This window comes from Sarcophilus harrisii, chromosome 3, assembly GCF_902635505.1.
Source record: "Sarcophilus harrisii chromosome 3, mSarHar1.11, whole genome shotgun sequence".
Taxonomy (NCBI): domain Eukaryota; kingdom Metazoa; phylum Chordata; class Mammalia; order Dasyuromorphia; family Dasyuridae; genus Sarcophilus; species Sarcophilus harrisii.
In genome coordinates this window covers 336,552,335-336,562,193 of record NC_045428.1, presented here as the reverse complement: position 1 = coordinate 336,562,193, position 9,859 = coordinate 336,552,335, and the positions used below count along the sequence as shown (strand labels likewise).

General features: G+C 35.7%; 1 pseudogene; it reads right to left on the bottom strand.

The window, feature by feature from the left end:
* Window positions 1–1,270: 1,270 nt before the first annotated feature.
* LOC111720191 lies at window positions 1,271–3,351 on the bottom strand (annotated as a pseudogene).
* Window positions 3,352–9,859: the final 6,508 nt, after the last annotated feature.

The following is a 9,859-nucleotide window of genomic DNA, read 5'->3' as shown; positions in this document are numbered from 1 at the left end:
AAAAACCATTACATTGAATTCCCAATCCCTATATTTATGCACACATGCATTTTTGATTTCCTTCACAAGCTAATTGCACAATATTTCAGAGTCTGATTCTTTTTGTACAGCAAAATAACGTTTTGGTCATGTATATTTATTGTGTATCTAATTTGTATTTTAATGTATTTAACATCTACTGGTCATCCTGTCATCTGGGGGAAGGGGTGGGGGGGGGTAAGAGGTAAAAAATTGGAACAAGAGGTTTGGCAATTGTTAATGCTGTAAAGTTACCCATGCATATATCCTGTAAATAAAAGGCTATTAAAAAAAAAAAAAAGAAAATACTTTCCAGTGATGCTTTCCCAGACTCTCACAAATCCTTTGTCATAGAGATTTTTATTTCTCGTATCATGAACTGGGCGATTTTTCTCAAATTTTCATTCAATCTAACAGAGCTCTGTGTCAACATCTTAACAAATTAACTTCAGAAGAACAAAATTACAGCATTTGGATGAGATAACTCAGTTCAGGTAATTTACATTGCTTCAATGACCCATATTCACAAGGCCTGAAAACCCCAGGAGTATGCAAATGATAGACCACAAAAACTTAAAAATTCTCAAAAATCACTTGTAAATGCAAAGAAATGGGACCTGCTTTTCAGTCATTCTCTCCCCGCCCCCCTCCCATTTTCCTATGTCTCACATTATGGGAATTCAAAAGTTGATATTTTGTCCTGAAAACTTGACTTTTGTTTTGGCCAGATACCACCACAATCACTCCTATCCCTACCCCTGTGGCTAAGCCAAGTAAGTAGACTTCCTAAACCTGATCTGTCAGTTGCCAGGTTGACTGGCAATAGTTAACTGGCTGCCCTTTACACTATCACAACCTTCACTCCCAGAAGGGGATTAGTTTACAGCAGGTTCCTGTAATATCTATTTCTAGCTCTTTATGCCTGGGGAAAAACTGAATGGCATATGTTCTGATAGATTGGCTTTGGATAATAAGGTGTGTTTTTCAGTTCTGCACAGTTACTAGGACTTCTGACAGTCCTGGCTTAGGAAGGATCCAATATCAATTTGCTTTGTAAAGATTCTATAAAACTGGCTCTGTGTTTAGGAGCCTGTATGAAAATCATCAGGATTACCACAATCCCTCCCAAGGATCTCAAAGTTGGTAGTGAAATCAGACCTGTGGTAGACCTCAGACCTATGTTCAGCCGTTAGTTCTTTTCCAAATGAGTCTGGGTTTCTTGACTAAGATAAAAAGTTTGTTTATTTCAGGCTCAGCTCTCAGTCTCCTCCTTCATCTCACCATCCTTATAGTAATTATTTTAGAAGAGATCTGAGCCTTCATCTGGTATTAGGACCTTGATTTTGATCCAATACTCAGTCAATGTTGTAGGACTTTTACTCCATCTCATTCTGCATTTACCTTGATCCTCAGTACCTGTTTCTGGATAATGTTTGTATGTTCCAGATCCTTCTCTTTGCTGTCTTTTTTCCCTGTATATCACAGAATATCCATATAGGCTGGAAAAAGGTATTGAATTTACTGAAAAGGGAGGATGGTCCTGACATCCTGAGTTTAATTTCATCATTCAAAAAGAAGCTTTGCATTCTGGGGATCATCTACTGGAAGGTGAAAGATTGAAATGTGAACATCCTCAGCCTCATTTTTGTGAGAAACCAAAAATGGATTTGGCTGGAGGGGAGTAGGAATAATCGATAGAAAACTTAAGGTAGGCCTTGACGTAGCCGCCCTTACTGTAAGGAGTGGGTGGGCAAAGATGATCACTTCCCAGCCTTATAGGTGATCCCATCCACTAGGTTTACTTGGAAGTCCTTGACCAGCTTTTCACACAGCTCCTGTATATATACAAAGATATTGGGAAAGATTTCTTTTTTTTAATAGTATTTTTTTCCTAATTACATATAAAGACAGTTTTCAGCTTCATTTTTTTTTATTATGTCTTTTTTTTTTTTTTTTGAAGCAATTGGGGTTAAGTGACTTACCCAGGGTCACATGGCTAGGAAGTGTTAAGTGTTTGAAATCAAATTTGAACTCAGGTCCTCCTGACTTCAGAGCTGGTGCTCTATCCACTGTACCACCTAGTTACCCCTCAACTTTATTTTTTGAATGATGTTTGGTTACGATTTTTTTCTCCTTTCCTCCCTTCCCTCTTCCCTTCTCAAGACAGAAAGCAATCTGATATAGAATATACAAGTGCAATCATGTAAACCTATTTCCACATTAGTCATGTTGTGAAAGAAGAAATAAAACAGAAGGAAAAAAAACACAAGAAAAAGAAAATGGGGGTAAAGTAAAAATAGTATGCTTTAATCTGCATTCAGACCCATCATTTCTTTCTCTGAATGTGTATAGCATTTTCTAAAATGAGTCTTTTATGATTTTCTTTAATCATTGTATTGCTGAAAGAGCTAAGTCAATCATAGTTGATCATCATATAATATTGTTATTACTATGTACAATTTTCTCCTGGTTCTGCTCATTTCTCTCAGCATCAGTTCATATATGTGTTTCTAGTTTTTTCTGAAATTATGCTGTTTATCATTTCTTATAGCATGTAGTATTCCATTATAATCACACACCATAACTTGTTTAACCTTTCTCCAAATGATGGGCATTCTCTCAGTTTTCAGTTATTTCCTCCCCCAAAAGAACTGTTATAAATATTTTTGCATATGTAGGTCCTTTTTCCTTTTTTATGATTTTTTTTGAGATATAGATATGGTAATGATACAGCTGAATCAAACGGTATGAAGTTTGATTATTCTTTGAGTATAGTTCCAAATTGCTCTCTAGAATGGTTGGATCAGCTCACAGCTCTTCCAAAAATGTATTACTGTCCGGGTTTTCTAGGAAAGATTTCTTGAAAGTTTAAAAAGTATGCTTCAATCTACATTCAGACTCCATCAGTTCTTCCTCCGGAGGGAAATAGCATTTTTCATCATGTGTCCTTTGGAATTGCTTTGGAACATTATATTGCTGAGAATACTAGCTATAATTGTGGGGTTTAAAATTTATTTTGTAATTTATGAAATAAAACAAGCATTTCCAACTGTAAATCTACTATGTAATTTACTATTGCTTTTAAAATATATTATCAAATTAATTTTTAAAAAATTTTTTCCTTCTGTCTCTTTCCCCCAGTCTAGAAATAGCTATGTAGTTCTAGTAGTCCCTGACATTCTGAGAAAAATTCCCACTTAGTTCCTTGTAGCAGCTCCATTTATTGTTGCTAAAGCCATTCCAACAGTTCTTCTGAGTAATTCTTTGTTCTACACATATTGAGGATTGTTCCTCAATCACCTCACCTTTATGGGAATCCCCAATTAGCTTCATCCTGTTTTTAACACAATTGTTATTATTTAATCATTTCTGACTCTTTATGACTCCATTTGGGATTTTCTTGGCAAGTGATACTAGAGTCATTTCCTTCTACAACTCATTTTATAGATAAAAAACTGAGGCAAATAGAGTTAAGTGACTTTCTCAGGATGATATAGTTAATAAATATTTGAGGTCAGATTTGGACTTAGGAAGATAAATATCTCTAACACTTCATCCACTGTACTACCTAGTTGCCCCTGTTCTGCATTGCTAATTACTTTTCCATATAAAGATTTATCTCTCCTTTGCACATTATTTCCAGGATTTTGAAAAATATTTCCTTACGTACTGCTTAAAGTCTTACATGACTTATCTCCAAGATAACTTATTAGATTTAGTAGAAATGGCTGAATTTTGCCATACAAAGTCACATTACATCTACATCATAAAGTTCACTGCTATCTGTAATATCACATCTCATACAAATGCTTGTTTCTCCCCTAACCTCACTCCCAGCATTAGAGTTATAATGGTAAACAGTTTTTAACTGGAATTATTGAATGACACCCAGTGGGACTTACAAACATCCTTCCAGAGAGCAAAGTCTACTTGAAAGCAAGGAGTTTGTGTGCATATCCTTTGTCCCAGCAGTATTACTATTGGGGTTTTATCCCAAAGAGATCTTAAAGGAGGGAAAGGGACCTGTATGTGCACGAATGTTTGTGGTGGCCCTCTTTGTAGTGGCCAGAAACTGGAAACTGAGTGGATGCCCATCAATTGGAGAATGGCTGAGGAAATTGTGGTATATGAATGTTATGGAATATTATTGTTCTCTAAGAAATGACCAGCAGGATGATTTCAGAAAGGCCTGGAGAGACTTACATGAATTGATGCTAAGTGAAATGAGCAGAACTAAGACATCATATACATGGCAACAACAAGACTACAGGACGATCAATTCTGATGGATGTGACTCTCTTCAATAATGAGATGATTCAAACTAGTTCCAGTTGTTCAGTGATGAAGAGAACCAGCTACACACAGAGAGAGGACTATGGGAACTGAGTGTGGAACACAAACTAGCATTTTCACTCTTTCTGTTATTGTTAGCTTGCATTTTTGTTTTCCTTTTCAGATTTTTTTTTCCAGATCGAATTTTTTTTTGTGCAGCAAGATAACTGTATAAATATGTATACATATATTGGATTTAACATATATTTTAACATATTTAACATGTATTGAAATACCTGCCATCTAGGGGAGAGGTGGGGGGAAGAAGGGGAAAATTTGGAACAGAAGATTTTGCAAGGGTCAATGTTGAAAAAATTACCCATACATATGTTTTTAAATTAAAAGCTATAATAATTAAAAAAAGAAAGTAAGTAGTTTATCAATACCTTTCAGGTTGGTAGGTAGACTAGAAAACTGTAGAGCCCAGAAGTGGAGAAGACACAGATGGTTCCTGGCACACACATAACAAGCAAGAATTTTAGCTGAGTATCCCATGTCACCAGGTTTATGGGAAACAGCTGAATATAAAGAAAGCTGATAGTATCAGCATCTCCACTAGAATATTTAGGGAGGCTGATAATGAGAAGAGGCTAGAATATCGTGGTTCAGACCAGCTTATATGTAGTGATGAATAGAGCATCTGGAAGGAATGAAGAAGACTTCTTGAATAGTTTAGCTATCTTGTCTAAGTTCTCCTCTTGCATCTCCTTCCCTTGAATTATTAATACTGTGAATATTGTGTCCATGGTCATCTGGAGAAGTGGTTCTCAAAGTGTGGGCTGAAGATCACTCTGAATCTCTGAGACCTTTTTAGGGATTTAAGAGTTCAAAACTATTTTCAAAATAATGCTAAACTGTTTTGATTTTGATATGGTAAATATCAATAGATATAACCAATCTAGCTGAAAATTCTTTGAGGGCTCTTGATAGTTTTAGAATTCTGAAAGAATCAAAGACCAAAAAGTTTGAGAGCCCTGATTTTGATGCAGAGCCTGTAGACCAGAGTCAAAGCTTATGCTTTGCAGGAGCTCATATGCTATTTACATCAGTTAGGAAAGTAAGCTATTAAAAATTATATCTATTGTCTGATCATATCTAGCACTTCTTTGAATAGTACTCGAGTTTATCCACTAAAGTAGACAAGCAATAGCTTGTCTACTTTATCACTTGTCCAGGAAAAGATTATAAGTTGAAAACTACCAACAGTAATCTTTATTTAGATTTATTCTATTTTCCATAACTTTCGATCTTTAACCAGTTTATCTGGAAATCCGTCTATATTTGTCATGTTTGTGGTTTTTCCTGGGAGGAAGCAGTTTTTGGCTTTCAGAGGCCCAGAAACTGGGAGAGCCGTGGACCAAGGAAATAACCTAGGAGCCTACGTGTAAACTTTGGAGTTTATGAAACAAAGCTTACTCCACTAAACCAAAATCTACAAGTCTGGAGGTTTCCAATAAGCAATTGTAATAAACATTTATTTAGTGCCTACTGTGTGTCAGGGATTCTTCTAAGCCTTGGGGATATAAAAAGAAGCAAAAATGATAGTTCCTTTCCTTAAGGCAGAGGGGCTAAATCAGAGCTGGTTATAGCACAGCAAGGAGTAGTAAAAACAAACAGGAAGATCTAGAAATCTTTAATGCAATGCTAAATTTGAAGTTAGATGACTTGGCTCTAGGTCTCCCTCTCTTAATTTGTAAAATGAAGGGGCAGGCTTTCAGTTGTTGTTCAGTGTTTTTTTTCAGTCACGTCTGACCCTTTCTGACATCATTTGGGGTTTTCTTGGCAAAGATACTAGAATAATTTGCCATTTCCTTCTCCAGCTGATTTTACAGAAAATGAGGCCAACAGAGTTAAACGATTTGTCCAGGTTCAAATAGCTAGTAAGTATCTGGGGTCAAATTTGAACTCTGGAAGATTAGTCTTCCTGATTCCAGGCCTGGTACTCTATCTACTATGTACTTAGTTGGAATAGAAAACTTCTAAAATCTCTTCCAGTTCTGGTTAGGATTCTATTAAAGGGAGGAAATTATACATTCATCATACGAACAGATGCTTGTAACAGCTGATTGTGACTCAGGAACTTCTTGTTGCTGTGACACCATGAATTTTGCTTAAACCACTGAGCTTCCCAGAAATTCCATTTCTGTTGATATCTTGGTCTTTTCACTAGGAAAGATTTTACTCTAAATTCTTTTTGCTTTACTTAAATTTCTTTCCTCCAGGGTGGAGTCCTATAACCTGCACTCAGGGCTTATCTTACTAAACTCTGATCTCTTTTTCATGAATGCTGAGTGGAAGTAGGAAATTGTGAAATTTTGTTGTCAGTTCCTCTCAATTAGTTCTTGAATTCTAGAAGAGATACTACCATTTAGACCTACTTTTGGAAAGCAGTATTCCTTATCCTCAAGACACAGAGTAGGGCCAATCATACATCATATTCTATTTTCCTTTTTATAGAGTATGCATTTGTTGGATCTAAAGACCTGAGTTTTATTCCCATGTAACCAATTAGCTATAATCTTTAAAATCAGTAGGACAAGGATGCTGATTATCACCATTATTTTTCAACATTTACTAGAAATGTTGGCTTTAGCAATAAGAAAAGAAAAAGAAATTAAAAGAATTAGAATGGGCAATGAGGAAATAAAACTGTCACTCTTTGCATATAATATGATGATATACTTAGAAAATCCCAGAAAACCATCCAAAATCCTACTGGAAATAATTAACAGATTTAGCACAAATCAGTAGGAAAGAATAGCAAAGCTTACATGTGAAGCCCAAGGATTTTATACAAGAGAAAATGATTAAACTTAAGAAAAATCTCAGAATAAACCAATGGAAAAAAGGTAAAAGATATTTATTGTTTTCAAGTCTCAGTACACATTGCCCCAACTTGAAGAATTTCTTCTATTCTCTCTGCCCTAAAGTCCAAAGTATCTTCAAAGAAGTTTTCCTTTTTTCCCCCTTTTCCTCCCACATTAGGTCTACAAGCTTCCCCTTTAAATGCTCAGTATATAATCTCTCACCATTTTTCACTGCCCCAATTCCCAAATACTTATAATTACACTTCTCTTTTGAAATTTAGCTCTGGCTCAGTAGCGTACAAAAAGCTTTTGATGGAACACACTGATTTTTTTAAGGTCATGAAAAGTTAATAGTATATCAAATAAGCAGCTAAAATATGCACAAACTTGTATCAGAGGCCCCTTTCTGACACCAAGGCTCCAGCAGTACTTGAAATATCTTCAAACTTCTTTGACTCATTTATTTTTGCACAAAAATTGGCCTGGTGGATCCCAAAGTGTGGTATTACTTCTAAGAATGACCATAGACTACACTTAACAAGCACTCAGGCTTACAAGTTGCAAGGTATAAAAGTTTACTCAAGTTAAAAAACAGCGAAGGGAATCTCTTCCTTTCCTTTCAATGAGTGTTTTCTCCTTTTATTCTCAGAGAACTATATAATTGCTATAATTCAGTATTAGCCAGGGTGAGGCTCAAGCAAGAAAGTCAGGGTTTCTTCTCCCATAAATGAATATAGTAGCTCTATTCCCAGTCAGCATTCCTAATCCATCTTGATTCCTCTCTATTCCTCTATTGACTTCTCTGTAGTCTTTGGTATTGTTGATCTTTCTCTTCCTTTGCGAGGGGTCCTCAAACTTTTTAAATAGGGGGCCAGTTCACTGTCCCTCAGACTGTTGGAGGGCTGGACTATAGTAAAAACAAAAACTTTGTTTTGTGGGCCTTTAAATAAAGAAACTTCATAGCCCTGGGTGAGGGGGATAAACGTCCTCAGCTGCTTCATCTGGCCCGTTGGACGTAGTTTTGAGGACCCCTTGATAAGGCTAATCTCTCTAGTCCTTTGAGACAACATTCTCTCCAGATTCTCCTCCTACCCATCTGACCACTCCTGCTCTGTCTCTTTCTGATTCTTTTTTCAAATCACATACTCTAACTATAGGTACCCCTAAAAGTTTCATTCTGGAGCCTCTCCTTTTCTCCCTCTATACTATTTCATTTGGTGATCTTATCAGTTACTATGAATTTAATTACCTTCTCTATATTGATAATTCCTCTCCTGCCTTGTCAAGATGGAGGGCATTGCATAGTTCAGTGAAACTATGAGCTATGCTATGTGGACTTACTCAAGACAGACAGAAAGGTCATAATGAAAAGTTCTGACAAAAGGTGATTCATTGTAGGAAAAAATGGAAAACCACTTCAATAAAGCCAAAACATTCTCAGAAAACTCCATAGGCAGCATTAAAATGGTAAAATATGACACTAGAAGATAAGCTTCTCAGGTTGGAAGGTTTCTAACACATGACTGGGGAAGAATGGAGGACAATTACAAACAGCTCCAGAAAAAATGAAGTGGCTGTGCCAAAGCCAAAAGGAAATTTATCTGTGCTTGTTTCTAGTGATTAAAAGAAAAAATCCAGTAATGTGAAGATTGATACTGCATAGGAACCTAGAATGAAAGATCCATGAACCAAGGTAAACTTGATGTTATCAATTAGAAAATGGAAAGATTAAGCCTCAACATCTTGAGTGTCAATGAGTTTAAATGGATGGGAATGGGTGAATTAAATTAAGGTAACCATAACATATACTACAGTAGGCAAGAATTCTTTAGAAGAAACAAAGTAGACATCATAGTCAATAAAAGAGTGAGAAAAACAATATTGAGGCATAATATCAAAAATGACAGAATGATATCTGTTTGAATCCAAGGTAAGCCATGCAATATCACATTAACACAAGCTTGTGCTCTAACTGCTGATGCTGAAGAAGTCAAAGTTCTCAGTTTTATGAAGACTCACAACATTTTCTAGAAATAACATAAAAAAAATGTCACATTCATCATAGGGAATAGGAATGCTAAAGTAGGAATCAAAAGATAATTGAAATAGCAAGCATGTTTGGCCTTGGAGTACAAAATGAAGCAGGGCAAACCATCAGACATATAAGTATGACCTAAATAACATTGCTTATGAATATAAAGTATAAATGCTGAATAGATTCAAGGGATTATGTTTGGTAGATAGGATGCCTGAAGAACTATGGACAGAGGTTCCCAATATTGTACAAGAAGCAGCAACAAAAAACATCCTAAAGAAAAAAGGGGGATCAAGAAAGTAAAACGGGTGTCTGAAGAGGTTTTACAAATTGAGAAAAGAAGAAAGCAGAAAAAAAGTGAAGAGGTAGGGAAAGATATGCCCAAGTGAAAGCATAATTCCAGAGGACAGCTAAATGAGCAATGCAAAGAAATAGAAGAAAATAATAAGAGTGTAAAAGACAAGAGCTCTCTTCAGGAAAATTTGAGATATCAAGGGAATGTTTCATGAAAAATGAGTATGATAAAAGACAAAAATCAAAGGGTCCTAACAGAAATAGAAATGATTAAGAAGAAATGGCAAGAACAAACATAAGAAATATACGAGAAAGATCTTAATAACTTTGATAGTCACAATGTTATGGTTACTGATTTAATATCAGACATCCT